Below are 14,466 nucleotides of genomic sequence, written 5' to 3' on the forward strand. Positions count from 1 at the left end.
AACATACATATATAAACACCTATGTATGTATAAGTGTATATATCTATATCTATCTATCTATCTATCTATCTATCTATCTATCTATCTATCTATCTATCTATCTATCTATCTATATATATATATATATATATATATATTATATATATATATTTATACATATTTATATATGTGTGTGTGTATTTTTTAAAAGATTGCATGTATGCACATAAGCTCTTGTTCATATGTATTTAGACTCTCAGATACACATAAATACTTATATATATATATATATATTTATATAACGGGAAGATTTATGAAAATAAACAAGACGAAGGCAGGTGGAGTACAAACAAACAATTGTATATATATATATATATATATATATATATATACATATATATATACACACGCACACACATACACACACACATACCAGTATATATTTGCATACATCCTTCTCATCTAATTTACTTTGTATTATTATAGTTGAGTCTGAGTCATTGCCAGTAATCCATTGTCAGATAATACACTAATATAATTCTAGTGGGGAGTTTTGTAGACTTTTTCAAAACTTAAAACAAATACAATACACACCACACACACACACACACACACATGTATATACATACACACTCACATACACACACACAAATATATGCACATATATATTTCATATACATGCATGCCCCATTATATACACAAATATACATACACAATATTTCATAGACAAATATACTCACACAAACATTATATATAGACAAATATATGCACCCACGTATTTTATACTCAAATATATTTACACACACACACACACACACTGATACACACATACAGGTACACACCTTTTATATACACATATAAACACAATATCTATACAGAAATATAATCAGATACATGCACACATACACATTATATACACAAATGTACACACATAAATATATTTAATATACATATTTACATGGAACATACACTAAACACATGCACACTCATGTACATACACACACACACACACACACTCTCTCTCTCTCTCTGTCTCTCTTTCTCTCTCTCATACACACACTCTCCCTCTCTCACACACACTCCCTCTCTCACACACTTTCTCTCTCTGTCTCACAACACACACGCACACACACACACACATATACACACATGCAACAGCTAATGGAATTTCCATGAACACAAGTTTGTACGTTTGAAGGTTTGTTGTTGTTGTTGATGTTGTTGTTGTTGTGTGTGTGTGTGTGTGTGGGGTGGGTGGTTGGGTCTTTGTACAAACATGTGGGCTTGGGTTTTCTTTTCTGTCTTTACTTGAAAATATCGATTTGAAATTCATGACAGTGCTGTCATGAAGATCTTTTACATTTTTATAGGATGCCATGTGTTAGATTTTCTCTCCGAGGGAGGCAAGCTAAAGTGATATTTATAAACTACAGCTCTCACATTTTCACCTTGTCTGATATACGTAGACGGATGGAAGCTACTTCTATTCATCCTATTATAATTACATTAGAGAACTAAAGGAGGTGGTGGTTGTGATTGGTAGTGTTGTTGCTGATGGCAGATATAGAGGTAGGAATGCACCAGTGGTGTGAGAAAGATACAGTGGGACAGATATCATGATCATCATCATGATCATCATTTAGCGTCTGCTTTCCATGCTACCATGGGTTGGACGATTTTGACCGAGGGCTGGCGAACCAGATGGCTGCACCAGGATCCAATCTTGATCTAGCAGAGTTTCTACAGCTGAATGCCCTTCCTAATGCCAACCACTCCGAGAGTGTAGTGGGTGCTTTTTACATGCCACCAGCACGGGTGCCAGTCAGGCGGTACTGGCAACGACCTCGCTCGAATCTTTTTACACGTGCCACCGGCATAGGTGCCAGTGAAGCGACGTTGGTAACGATAGCGACATTGGTAACGATAATATAAAGTATATCTTTTCTCATTTTTCTTTCACTTGTTTCAGTCATTGGACTGAGCCATGCTAGAGCACCACCTTGAAGGGTTTTAAGTTGAACAAATTTGCCCCAGTGCTTACATTTTTATATAAAGTCTAGTATTTATTCTATCAATCGCTTTTGTTGAACCACAAAGTTACCCTGATGTAAACAAACCAACACTGGTTGTCAAGCAGTGGTAGGGGATAAACACATGCACACACACACACATATACGCACAACTTCTTTCAGTTTTTTGTGCCAAATCAACTCACAAGGCTTTGGTCAGCCTGGAGCTATAATAGAAAACACTTGCCTACAGTGCCATGCAGTTGGACTGAATCTGGAACCATGTAATTGAGAAGCAAACTTCTTTCTATGCAGTAATGCCTGTATCTATGTTTTTATAAAGTAATAATGGTGTCACACTTTGGCTCAAAGCCAGTAATTTTAAGGGAAGCAGGTAAGTCTATTACATGACTCCCAGTGTTCCATTGGTACTTATCTTATCAACCCCAAAAGGATGAAAGATAAAGTTGACCTTGGCAGTATTTGAACTTGAAACATAAAGAGCTAAAAGAAATAGCTTAAGAATTTTTTGTAATAGACATACAATTTTACTAGTTCGCTACCTGTGGGAATAAAGTAACGATGATAACAATTCACTAAGTATACCAAGTATACCCACCCCAATACTTGAGGAGTATACATACAACATGTATAGGTGCAGGTATGGCTGTATGGTAAGAAGCGGTGAGCTGGCAGAAACATTAGCACGCCAGGTGAAATGCATAGCAGTATTTCGTCTGCTATTACATTCTGAGTTCAAATTCTGCCGAGGTCAGCTTTGCCTTTCATCCTTTCGGGGTCGATGAATTAAGTACCAGTAATGCACTGGGGGTGATGTAATAGACTCAATCCCTTTGCCTGTCCTTGTGTGTCCCCTCTCTGTTTACCTCCTTGTGGGAAATAAAGAAATAAAGAAATAAGAAACCTGCTTCCCAACCACATGGTTCCTGGTGGTGGTGGTGGTGAGGAGGAGGAGGAGTGATTTTTATCTGGCAGTATAAAAGAAATATTACTAAAGTCTGTAATTCACTGAAGAGATCTAATAAGACCAAAACATGGCCAGAATTGTCAATACACCCTACCAAGATCAACATCCCTTCCCCTTGCATTGCCCACATTTTATTTCTTAATTAATTTTAATTAATTATAATTCTGTGGAGGTTTCCCTGCTTTTTTTAAAATTAGAATTTATAACTAAGCTAATGATAATTTTATCACACTATGAAAGAGATTTCAGTCGATTATAAACCCTTGGCTTATTACATTAATTATATGTACACCTATCTTACATCTATTTAGTCAAGTTTGAAAAGATTACGGAATTTTCCCACGTTGATTAGTCAGCAAATTAGTAATGTTAGCTGCTTTATAATTAAATTTGATGCTGCATGGAAAAACACTTGGTATTATCATAGTCTTGAACTAAATTTCATTTATCTTACTAAAAGATAAAAACCAATGATTGGACATTCATGCTGGCTGCAAATAAATTTAGGAATTGCTGACCCCCCACAAAAATAGGGGATAGCTTATCTGTGGATTATTTCAAATTTGGCAACAAGTCTATGTAAACTGATAAATTCATCCAACATGGGAATGCTTCTGTTGGTAAACAAGTAACGAGTAATTATGTTGTTTAGAACAATTATTTTACAGCCATTGGACCGTGTGTGTTCAGAGTTAATTTCAAGGATTTTTATTGATCATTTTGACATCTGTATAGCTTTCAATCTGGTACTTATTTTATTTATCACTCACTTTATGTCATTTGGCTCAGTTATCTTTTGACATCGAGAGATGCAATTTAACACGGCCTTACTTGTGTATACACACACAAACATAAGTATATTTGTGTGTGGTGTGTATGTGTAAGAATATGTAAGTGTAAATATGGTGCATATATAGAGTACTTGTTATAAAAGGTGGAGTATATTATATTATATATGCAGAGCTGGCTTCTCATATTTCTTGACTTTAAATTTCATATTCCACATATTTGATACCCAGCAGATACATTCTTGCATGAGTTTATGCATATATGTATGTGTATGTGTGTGTATATATATATATATATATATATATATATATCTTTATATATAAAACTAAAGTTGTGTGTCTGTCTCCTATGATTTAGATTCCTAACTACTCCCACATTTTGCGGTGCAGTGTAACCAAAAGCGGGTATCTTATAGGCGTGATTCATATCGAGCCCTTCTGGGTATTAGTGCACATCTACGATGAGTCTATGATTTAAAAAAAAAATTTACCATCATTTTTCCCCATTTTTTAATGCATTTTTTGCTATTATATAAGGGAAGTAACTCTCTAAAAATGTATTATTAAATCTCAGAATGTAAAAAGCTGCAGTAACACCCCCCCTCTTTGTGGTTAGCCATATTGAGATGGCTATTATACTTTACATCTCTAAAAATGCTTATATAGTTATTTCCCTTACAAACCCGAGCAACACCGGGCGATACTGCTAGTATATATATAAAGATGAGAATGTGTGTCTGGCTGTCTGTGTGAATTCCTAAAACTTGAGAACTACGCAACCAATTTCATTCAAATTTTACACATGCCTTACTTAGAGTCCATGTAGTGTCATAGGCCAAAAACAATTTTTAACGTTTTGCCTAGTGCGAGCCCACAGCAATATCATATCTTCTCCACTATTTCAGTATTATGTGTCAAAAGTGAAACAATAACATATCTCTATTGTAATGTCAGATACTTTCACTTTAATACTGAAACTATTAAAGTGAAACTATTATCTCACATATATACAGGCATACATACATATATACATATATATAATATGTATATATTGTGTATATATATATATATATATAATATATATATATATATATCTTTATATATAAAACTAAAGTTGTGTGTCTGTCTCCTATGATTTAGATTCCTAACTACTCCCACATTTTGCGGTGCAGTGTAACTAAAAGCGGGTATCTTATAGGCGTGATTCATATCGAGCCCTTCTGGGTATTAGTGCACATCTACGATGAGTCTATGATTTAAAAAAAAATTTACCATCATTTTTCCCCATTTTTTAATGCATTTTTTGCTATTATATAAGGAAGTAACTCTCTAAAAATGTATTATTAAATCTCAGAATGTAAAAAGCTGCAGTAACACCCCCCTCTTTGTGGTTAGCCATATTGAGATGGCTATTATACTTTACATCTCTAAAAATGCTTATATAGTTATTTCCCTTACAAACCCGAGCAACACCGGGCGATACTGCTAGTATATATATAAAGATGAGAATGTGTGTCTGGCTGTCTGTGTGAATTCCTAAAACTTGAGAACTACGCAACCAATTTCATTCAAATTTTACACATGCCTTACTTAGAGTCCATGTAGTGTCATAGGCCAAAAAAAATTTTTAACGTTTTGCCTAGTGCGAGCCCACAGCAATATCATATCTTCTCCACTATTTCAGTATTATGTGTCAAAAGTGAAACAATAACATATCTCTATTGTAATGTCAGATACTTTCACTTTAATACTGAAACTATTAAAGTGAAACTATTATCTCACATATATACAGGCATACATACATATATACATATATATAATATGTATATATTATGTATATATATATATATATTACTTATATGTAATGAGAACCAGCTAGGTGTTATTGCAGTTCCGTCCCCTTTCCTCTAGCTGTTGCATTCTGGATGTCCTGCCATCTCTAGAGTGTGTGGGTCTGAGAGAATATTTTTGCCTGTTTGAGATTGCACAGGCACTTAAGAAATTAATGAAAACATGATGAGGCTGTGTGGTTAAGAAGTTTGCTTCCGAATCACTTGGTTTCAGGTTCAGTCCTGCTGTGTGGACCCTTGTGTCTTCTACTATAATGACAAGCTAATCAAAGCCTTGTGAATGGATTTGGTACACAGAAACTGAAAGACGCTCATTGTATAGTTGTGCGTGTGCGTGCGCTTGTGCACATGCAGGTGTGTGTATGTTTGTGTCTCCTTGCTTTGACATTGCATAATGTTGTGAATGAACGTCATTCATTTTCCATAATTTGCAAAAAAACATATCTGACCATAAGGAAATATTACCATGCTTGGAAACAGATGAAGCAACACGAAGGGCATCTGGCTGTAGAAAATCTGCCTCAATAAACTCTGTCCAACCCCTGCAAGCATGGCAAAGTGGATATTAGAATAATGATGATGATGAGGATGATGGTGGTGGTGGTAATTGTGATGGTGCTTGTAGTGTGGGCAGTTATGGTAGTAGTGGTGGTGGTGTTGGTGTTGGTGAATATTTTGGTGCTGCTGGTACTGGTTCTAGTATGTGTTGCCAAGCCATACTTGCTCATGAGTGAAAGCTGACCTTACTTGTACTTTCTCTCTTAATACAGCAGAGTATGATTCCAGCTGAGACTCAGCTGCTATTTCTACCAAGTCAAGCAACAACACAAGAACTCCCTTGTTGGCTTGTTATAAACTGTCATGCTCACAGTTAGAATACTGATCACCAAATTCCTTTAAACAGCTACTTCTGTTCTCTAAGTCTATTCAAGAACTTTACTGCTAACTGTGAATCCTGCTGATCAATGAATTAATACAAAGGAAACACCATCAATATTCAAAGAATAGAAATTTGAATATTTATTTTTCTGATGATTTAACTATAAATCAAGTTTGAAGCGCTGCTGAACATTCAGATTCGAAAAGCCAAAAGCAATCTCCTGCAAATGTTTCTACTGAATGCGAAAGGAAGAGCTGAAGCTGTACAAGTAGCCAAATGTCTAGCAAGAGAAGCACCAGCGATTAGATGAACGACGGCATAAAACAAGTTATTACTATCTGTTCTATAAATGACATCAAAGATAGGCTGGATGAGTTTTGGGAAAGGTATTTCTATAAGACTATATCTATATAACATCTATATGAGAAATGCAGTTGGCATGCCTAGGTTGTTTGCCCATTCGTTTTAGATTATTGATATACATCCTTACAAATATGCTTATAGATTCACATAGAGTAATCTCACTCTCTTTGTGTGAGTGTGTGTGTTTGTGTGTGTGAGTGTATGTGTGTATGAATATAAATAAATGTAGTCTGTGCACACACACATATCTATGTATATGTGTGTTCATGTGAATATAATATATACCACTGTTTGTGTGTATGTATGTGTATATATATGCATGTGTGTATATATATTTATATATGCATGTATATATACATGTAGATGTCGGTACGTACATATATGTTTCTATGTATGCATATATTTTATTTATTACACAATTGTCTGACAGCGCTTCGCGTCGGGTTCGTTTGAATTTTCGATTTTTCGAATTCTCACTTCGTTCCATCTCTTTCCTCCCAGTTTATTTTACAGTTTACTACAATGACGTGAAATTCTCTCCCTTTGCTTTGCCTTCCCCTCTCTCTTTCTCTCTCTGCCTCACCCTTCTCTCTAGCCTGTGTCTTCCTCTATCTGTCTCTCTCTCTCCCACTCCTCCTCACTTTCGTCACTGCTAATCCTTTCGCCTGTTGCATTCAGACCCTAAGGTCATGTTTCCCAGCGCTCGCCAATTACCTTTTCGTCCCCACCAGAACAAAGGCCTTCGTTCGTCTTTTTCGTTTATTCTCTTGTTTATTTTGATTTCTCGTATTGTAATTTAATTCTCGTTTTGTATTTTCTTGTACATGTATCTTTAATTTTGTATTTTTTCTTGTATTTTTTTTTGTGCAGTTCTTTGTTACGTTCTTTTTTGTGTTAGATTTTTTTCTTGCTCGTTTTACCCCTCTACAAGGTTATTTTATTTTAATTCTCTCGTAGGAAGGCCTTGCATGACCAGACGTGTCCTGTCTTGCCTTCGAAACATGCTATGTCTGCTAGCGATAGCTGATGAAGGGGAATTTTCCTTGTGCAGCATGTCCTGTACTTCGTTTTTCTGCTGTACATAATGTTTTTCCCGTTTTCGATTTCGTCTTGTTCCACGTCTCTGTCCTTCTGTTGTAACAAAATGGCTTTTCCGTTTTCGTTTCTGTTGATTTTTACGTCTTCTTGTGGTGTCCTGTACGTATATATTTATATATGCATATATATATACATGTAGATGTCGGTACGTTCATATATGTTTGTATGTATGCATATATTTTATTTATTACACTATATATATATATATATATATATATATATATATATATCTGTGTGTGTATATATATATGTATGTATACGCACACACAAATATATGTGCATATACATAAACATATGTGCATGTATGTACCCATTCATGTGTGAAGCTGTGAAGCTACTATTCTTAGAATTCCAAACCTAAAAAAAAGTTTCCTGATGAAAGCTTTCAACCATTTAATGGAAGGCATGAACAGTTGTTTGAATGTTAATTTTTAATGTAAAATACTTATGTGACTTGTGATGCTTGACCAGAAATTTTGGGGCAGTTATTTTGGTGTGGTAATAATGAAGTTTTTGAAAATTTTATGTAATGTTGTTTAGCTCCAAACCAGTTCTGATCAAACAGACCCATGATCAAAGGTGCTCCAACTGTGATCGTTCTTGCTCCTCTGTTTTTTTTAATCCCAGTGTATCTAGGAACACATTATGCAATGTGCTGTCATTCTCCCACATATTTTTCTTTTAAAGATGGCTGCATGTAATATAAGAGAAATTTGGCTGCTATTTCTAGTCAATTGAGTAACGACATAGAGGTTCTGTCATTGATGTAAAGTTTACATAAATTTCCAAATGCCATTTGCATAAATAAACTTCCAAACTTTCATGTAAAGTTTATTTTTATATCTTGGCATTTGGATATGCGTGTGTGTATGTGTATGCGTGTATGCATGTGTGTATCTATTGTTAAGAAGTGTGTGTGTCTGTATGTGTATGTGTTGGTATCATTGTGTGTACCTGTGTCTTGTGTATGTGTCTATTGTTAAGAGGAAATGTGTGTGTCTGTGAGTGTTTGAGTGCACTTATCACTAAGAGGAAGTATTGTGTGTGTGTGTGTGTGTGTGTGTGTGTGTGTATGTGTGTGTCTATATGTGCATTGTTAAGAGGAAATATTTGGTAAAGATTTCATCTCTTCTATTTTCATATTGTGCCACTTGATCTATGAATGACCTCAAGCTGCTGTGGCTGTTGTTATTATCCTAACTAGCTTCCCAGTTGCAGCTGTCTGACATGAACGATGCCAATAAAATGGTTAAATGCAATGCATTGGTCTTGTATCCTGGCAAGTTCATGTTCATTCAATCTAGTTTATGAACTATGTTGTGTTGTTACTACTGTTTAGCTCCATGTTAGTTTCAACTGAGCAGGCCTATACTCAAAGGCATTCCAGATGTGACCATCTCATTTATTTTGTGTATCAAGAACAATATTATCCATTGCGACTCTCCTAGCTAGCCTAGCTTTCAGTCTGGTTTTAGAACTGTGCTGTCTTTGCTGTTAGTGTTGTTGCTGTTCTTTGGGACAAGGTTAGCCCTGATTAAGTAGACCTATGATAGAGGCATTCCGGTTGTGGCCATCTGATCTTTTTGTGCACCAGGTGCTATGTTTTTCAATGTATCTTGTCCCTTTCTCCTTTTAATTAGTAGGTTTTGAATTGAAGGCATGTCGCTTTGTAGATAAGGTGTTAAGTTTACAATTATAAGATTGTGGATTCAGTTCTCAGGCAGTACCTTGTGTTTTGAGTAACAGATTCAGCAGCTGTGTGTGTGTGTTTGTGTGTGTGTGTGTGTGTGTGTGTGTGTGCCTGTGCACATGTGTATGACACAAGGTAAAAAAAGTAGTTATTGCTGGTCTTTTGTTGTATGTCAACTCTGATCAAGAAAACCTCTCATGAAAGATATTCCAGCCATGACCAGCTTGTCTTTGTTCAAGCATATAGGCACAGGTGTGGCTGGTCTGGTAAGAAGCTTGCTTCCCAACTACATGGTTCTGGGTTCAGTCCCACTATGTGGCACCTTGGGCAAGTGTCTTCTATTATAACCTCGGACTGACCAAAGCCTTGAGTAGATTTGGGTGAGAGAAACTGAAAGGAAGAAGCCTGTCGTGTGTATATATATATATATATATATATAATATATATATATATATAGGAAATAGTAAAAAGTGAAAAAACTACAGAAGGCTTAAAGGTTTAAAAATATATATATTTGCGTCAATATGTCTGAAGAATATTAAAAAATTTTTTTCCTTACAATGACATAGTTTAGAAGAAAGACCGGTTTCGCGTTTAGTTTTTCAAATTTCTTACGACGTTATGTTTCACAAACCAACTTTCTTATCTATATATATATATATATTTGTGTGTGTGTATCTATATACACACATACATGTATATACCTGTATGTATGTATGTATGTATGTATGTATGTATGTATGTATGTATATATCAATGTGTGTGTCTGTATTTGTCCCCCCCATCCCTCCTTGACAACTGGTGTTGGTGTGTTTACGTCCGTATAAACACACCAAAAAAGACCGATAGGATAATTACTAGGCTTTAAAAAAATCCTGGAGTCAATTTGTTCAACTAAAATCCTTCAAGGTGGTGCTCCAGCTTGGCTATAGTCAAATGACTGAAACAAATAAAAGTAAAAAAAAAAAAAATAATGTATCTAGGACAAATAATTTTATATGTTCTTCCTTTGTTGAAATGGCAGTCTGAAATCAGAAAGAAATTTTGTCTGCTGTTTTTTCACAGGTTCAAATGACTGCAAAAAACTTCTATTAGCTTAAGGTGAGAAAGTAATTTTGTATGAAAGTAGGTTGACAGTGGCATCCTCTAAGGAACAGAGATAATTATGATAAAAACGTAGAATAGGAAACTACATCATAGAATGTATTAAAAAATATAACAATTTCTTTTAATGTTGGTTCTTTGTTGTGGTACAAAAATAATTTGTTTGTTCGTTTTAGATATTTGATAGATTATCAATGTCCTTTGTGCATGAGTGTGTTGTTAATCTCCAGGTAAACAAATAAATAACTTTTCCATATCGCTAGAAGTTGAATTACAGCAAATGGATACTTTGCATCCATTAGTAAAAGAGATTAGCATTGATCTTAATCACAAAAGATAAAGCCATATCTAAAACCCTTGTCTGTAAATGAATGGCAGTAACTATGTTTGATACTGTCTGAAAAACAAATAACTAAATGAATAAAGTCTATAAATGAAAGTAGTTTTGCTCTTTAAGAATTTTGGGTTAAGATCTTGAATGTAAATGTTCTAATAGAAATTACTTTTACCAGAAAACTAAATACATTTTTAACATCATCATCATCGTTGCCATCATTACAACCACTACTTCCCTCACCATCACTTATTCTAAAACATCACCATCTTACAAAAACAGTGTCATTCTCTTGTAATCTTCCATGAAGTTATACTTGGCCATTGTTCTGTTCATGTGTGAAAGACTTGGAGAAATGCAAGCATAGAAAAATAATCATTAAAACAATGATGATGATGGTGATGATGAATGATATGTATGTATACATCTGTGTGCTTGTGTGACTGAGTACGGATTACTTTTGTTTTGACATGTGCATGTTGATTACAAATAAAGATCACCATTCATAGAAATGGTGTTATTTGTTTGTAATCTGCCATGAAAGCATATTCTGACTTTGTTGTTCTGTAGATTAGAAAAATATGACCATGTTTGGAAACTGGTGGAAGTTGGCCACAAGGACAGTGTCTGTTTAAAATATATACTTCAACAAAGTGAGTGGCTGTGTGGTAAGTAGCTTGCTTACGAACCACATGGTTCCAGGTTCAGTCCCACTGCGTGGCACCTTGGGCAAGTATCTTCTACTATAGCCTCGGGCCGACCAAAGGCTTGTGAGTGGACTTGGTAGATGGAAACTGAAAGAAGCCCATCGTATACATGTATATATATATATATATATATATATATAAAGGCGGTGCTCCAGCATGGCCGCAGTCAAATGACTGAAACAAGTAAAAGAGAGTAAAAGATATATATATATATATATATGTATGTGTATGTGTGTGTGTGTGTGTGTGTATATGTTTGTGTGTCTGTGTTTGTCCCCCCAACATCGCTTGACAACCGATGCTGGTGTGTTTAGGTCCCTGTAGCTTAGCGGTTCGGCAAAAGAGACCGATAGAATAAGTACTAGGCTTACAAAGAATAAGTTCTGGGGTCGATTTGCTCGACTAAAGGTGGTGCTCCAGCATGGCCACAGTCAAATGACTGAAACAAGTAAAAGAGTAAAGTCACATCCGATTCATACAAACATGGAAAAGTGACTGTTAAAACGATTGTAACAAAAATATCAATGATGGAAATGTGATGGTGATGGTGATTTGTAGTCTATGTTTATATCTGTGGTTACACCAGTCTTTAAAAAATAAAACAGTGTTGTCTATGTTATATATTTCGATGATTGCTAGTAACCTTTCACTAAAATAAGTACCAGACATTTTATACCAGTCTTGACTCCAGTGCTGGGTTGAAATGCACGCAGCCCAACAACCAAAAAAGTTATTGGCCTTTTTTGTCACTGGCTGACAGTATTGCAAAGACAGTTACTTAACTACCTCTACTGTGCCTCAGCTGTTTCCAAAAGCAAGTGCCTAGATCTAAGTACACTTACCATTTCTTCAACCATGGATATGCTGCAAAAGAAAGGCAAGTCAATGCATTCAAAGTATCTATGGAACCACAGGGGATGCTAGGTATTGGTTAAGTATAACTGTGCATATCTGTCTTAGGGTCCCTCACACCAGATTTTCTTACTCTCTTTGACTTTTCTAAATGCTCAATAAATTACCACACAAGACAGCAGAGGTTTGTTTGTATATTGGGCATGGTTTGTACAGAGCCAGCCCCACTCTCTTAACCACCAAACTTGTATTGGTTTGGTGCAACAAGTGTCAGGAGCCCAGTAGTTATCAGAATAAAAGATTTATATGGAGTTACCTTTTCTTAGATGAGCAGATAAAGTGCTGAAGGGCCTTACCTACCCTAATTGTATTGGTATGTCCGTGAGGTAGAAATGTGTTGCGATGTCACTGGTGCCAAGCTGTATCGGCCTTTGCCTTTCCCTTGGTTAACATCATTGGCATGGAGAAAGGAGGCTGGTATGCATGGGCGACTGCTGATCTTCCATAAACAGCCTAGCCCAGACTTGTGCCTTGGAGGGGAACTTTCTAGGTGCAACCCCATGATCCTTCATGACCATAGGGGGTCTTCTTAACCTTTTCCCAAAGGAGCAGAAGTAAAAGAATATATATTACATTGACATTTTTTGTGCCACAGTTGTATGTTTTTTTATGTTAGTACCAATTCTATCAAAATGACAAAGGGTAATAATTAAAATTTTTTTAAATTTCAGAGTTGTCTCCCATGCTGTTCTTGACAAGAATTAATCATTAAGGTAATGACTTCGTTTTCTTTTCAATATTGATGTAATTGTAATTAATAAAGTATCTGTTTTATATGTTTGCACTAACTTAAATACTAATATCAATTTCAACTGATACAACTATTAAGTGGGTATTGATATATATTTTATGCTTCAAAGAACAATTTCATAATTTGATTGCATGTTTAATTATATTAGTTTCAACATTTTATGTTATACAGATTCAACATTTAATTTAATTATTTCAGCATATCTTTTAAAATGATACATTAATTAATATTAGATTTAAATGATGATTTCTGATTATTCCATTGTATGAGGAAGAATATGATTTTTTATTGATATCTATCAATTTCAAATATTAATAATAAATATTAGCATTTTGACAATTTTCTATATGGTTGCACAAAGTTTCTTTGTTGTAAGTTTACATTAACTAACAAATATATGGCCTCTACAAATAGAATGAAGACAAACCCATCTTTGAAGTATTTTCCTGCAGGGATTCACCATTAGATTGTTAGGGGACTCAAACTAAGGATAAAAGGTTCTGAAAGGTTCTTGTTATTCTTGTAGTTTAGCCCAGTGTCAGATTTGATCAAAAATATTCTTGACATGACTGTCTTGTCTTTTTTTATATCAAATCTTTGATCAAAAAAAAAAAGATGAGATGTTTCAGTGTTTTTAATTTTTGTAAAGATGGCAAATTGTGAGTTGAGGAATATAGGTAAAAAATGGTTGAGGAACACTGCTATGAGCCCTAAAATGCCATAAGCCCTAATGAAGTTCACAAAGCAAAACCACTGAGCAATTTTCACTGTCTGCATCAACATCTGTGCTGTCCCCACCAAATTCACTTCTTGACTCCATTTGTCATTTATTCTTATCACAAGCTTTGCATACATTTCATACTTGAAACTGAAACCTTATTCACTATATGTGGTTCTTTTATGCTGTCTAAGAGGCACCTCACTGTCTACCAGTGCTTGAAATAGCAGCTAAATCCCTCAAGTCATACTCCATCATCTTAGAAAAGGATACATTGGATAATATGATACTGAGT

At 35.1% G+C, this 14,466-nt stretch overlaps 1 protein-coding gene across 1 annotated transcript in view; it reads left to right on the forward strand.

The window, feature by feature from the left end:
- LOC115213157 (organic cation transporter protein) overlaps positions 1–14,466 on the forward strand; it is a 508,715-nt gene that overhangs the window by 179,550 nt on the left and 314,699 nt on the right. Inside the window, exon 2 of the mRNA XM_029782092.2 lies at positions 13,374–13,415. The gene's annotated coding sequence lies outside the window, so the exon portion shown is untranslated. The remainder of the gene's footprint in view (positions 1–13,373; positions 13,416–14,466) is intronic.

The sequence above is a fragment of the Octopus sinensis genome, linkage group LG6 (genome assembly GCF_006345805.1).
Source record: "Octopus sinensis linkage group LG6, ASM634580v1, whole genome shotgun sequence".
Taxonomy (NCBI): domain Eukaryota; kingdom Metazoa; phylum Mollusca; class Cephalopoda; order Octopoda; family Octopodidae; genus Octopus; species Octopus sinensis.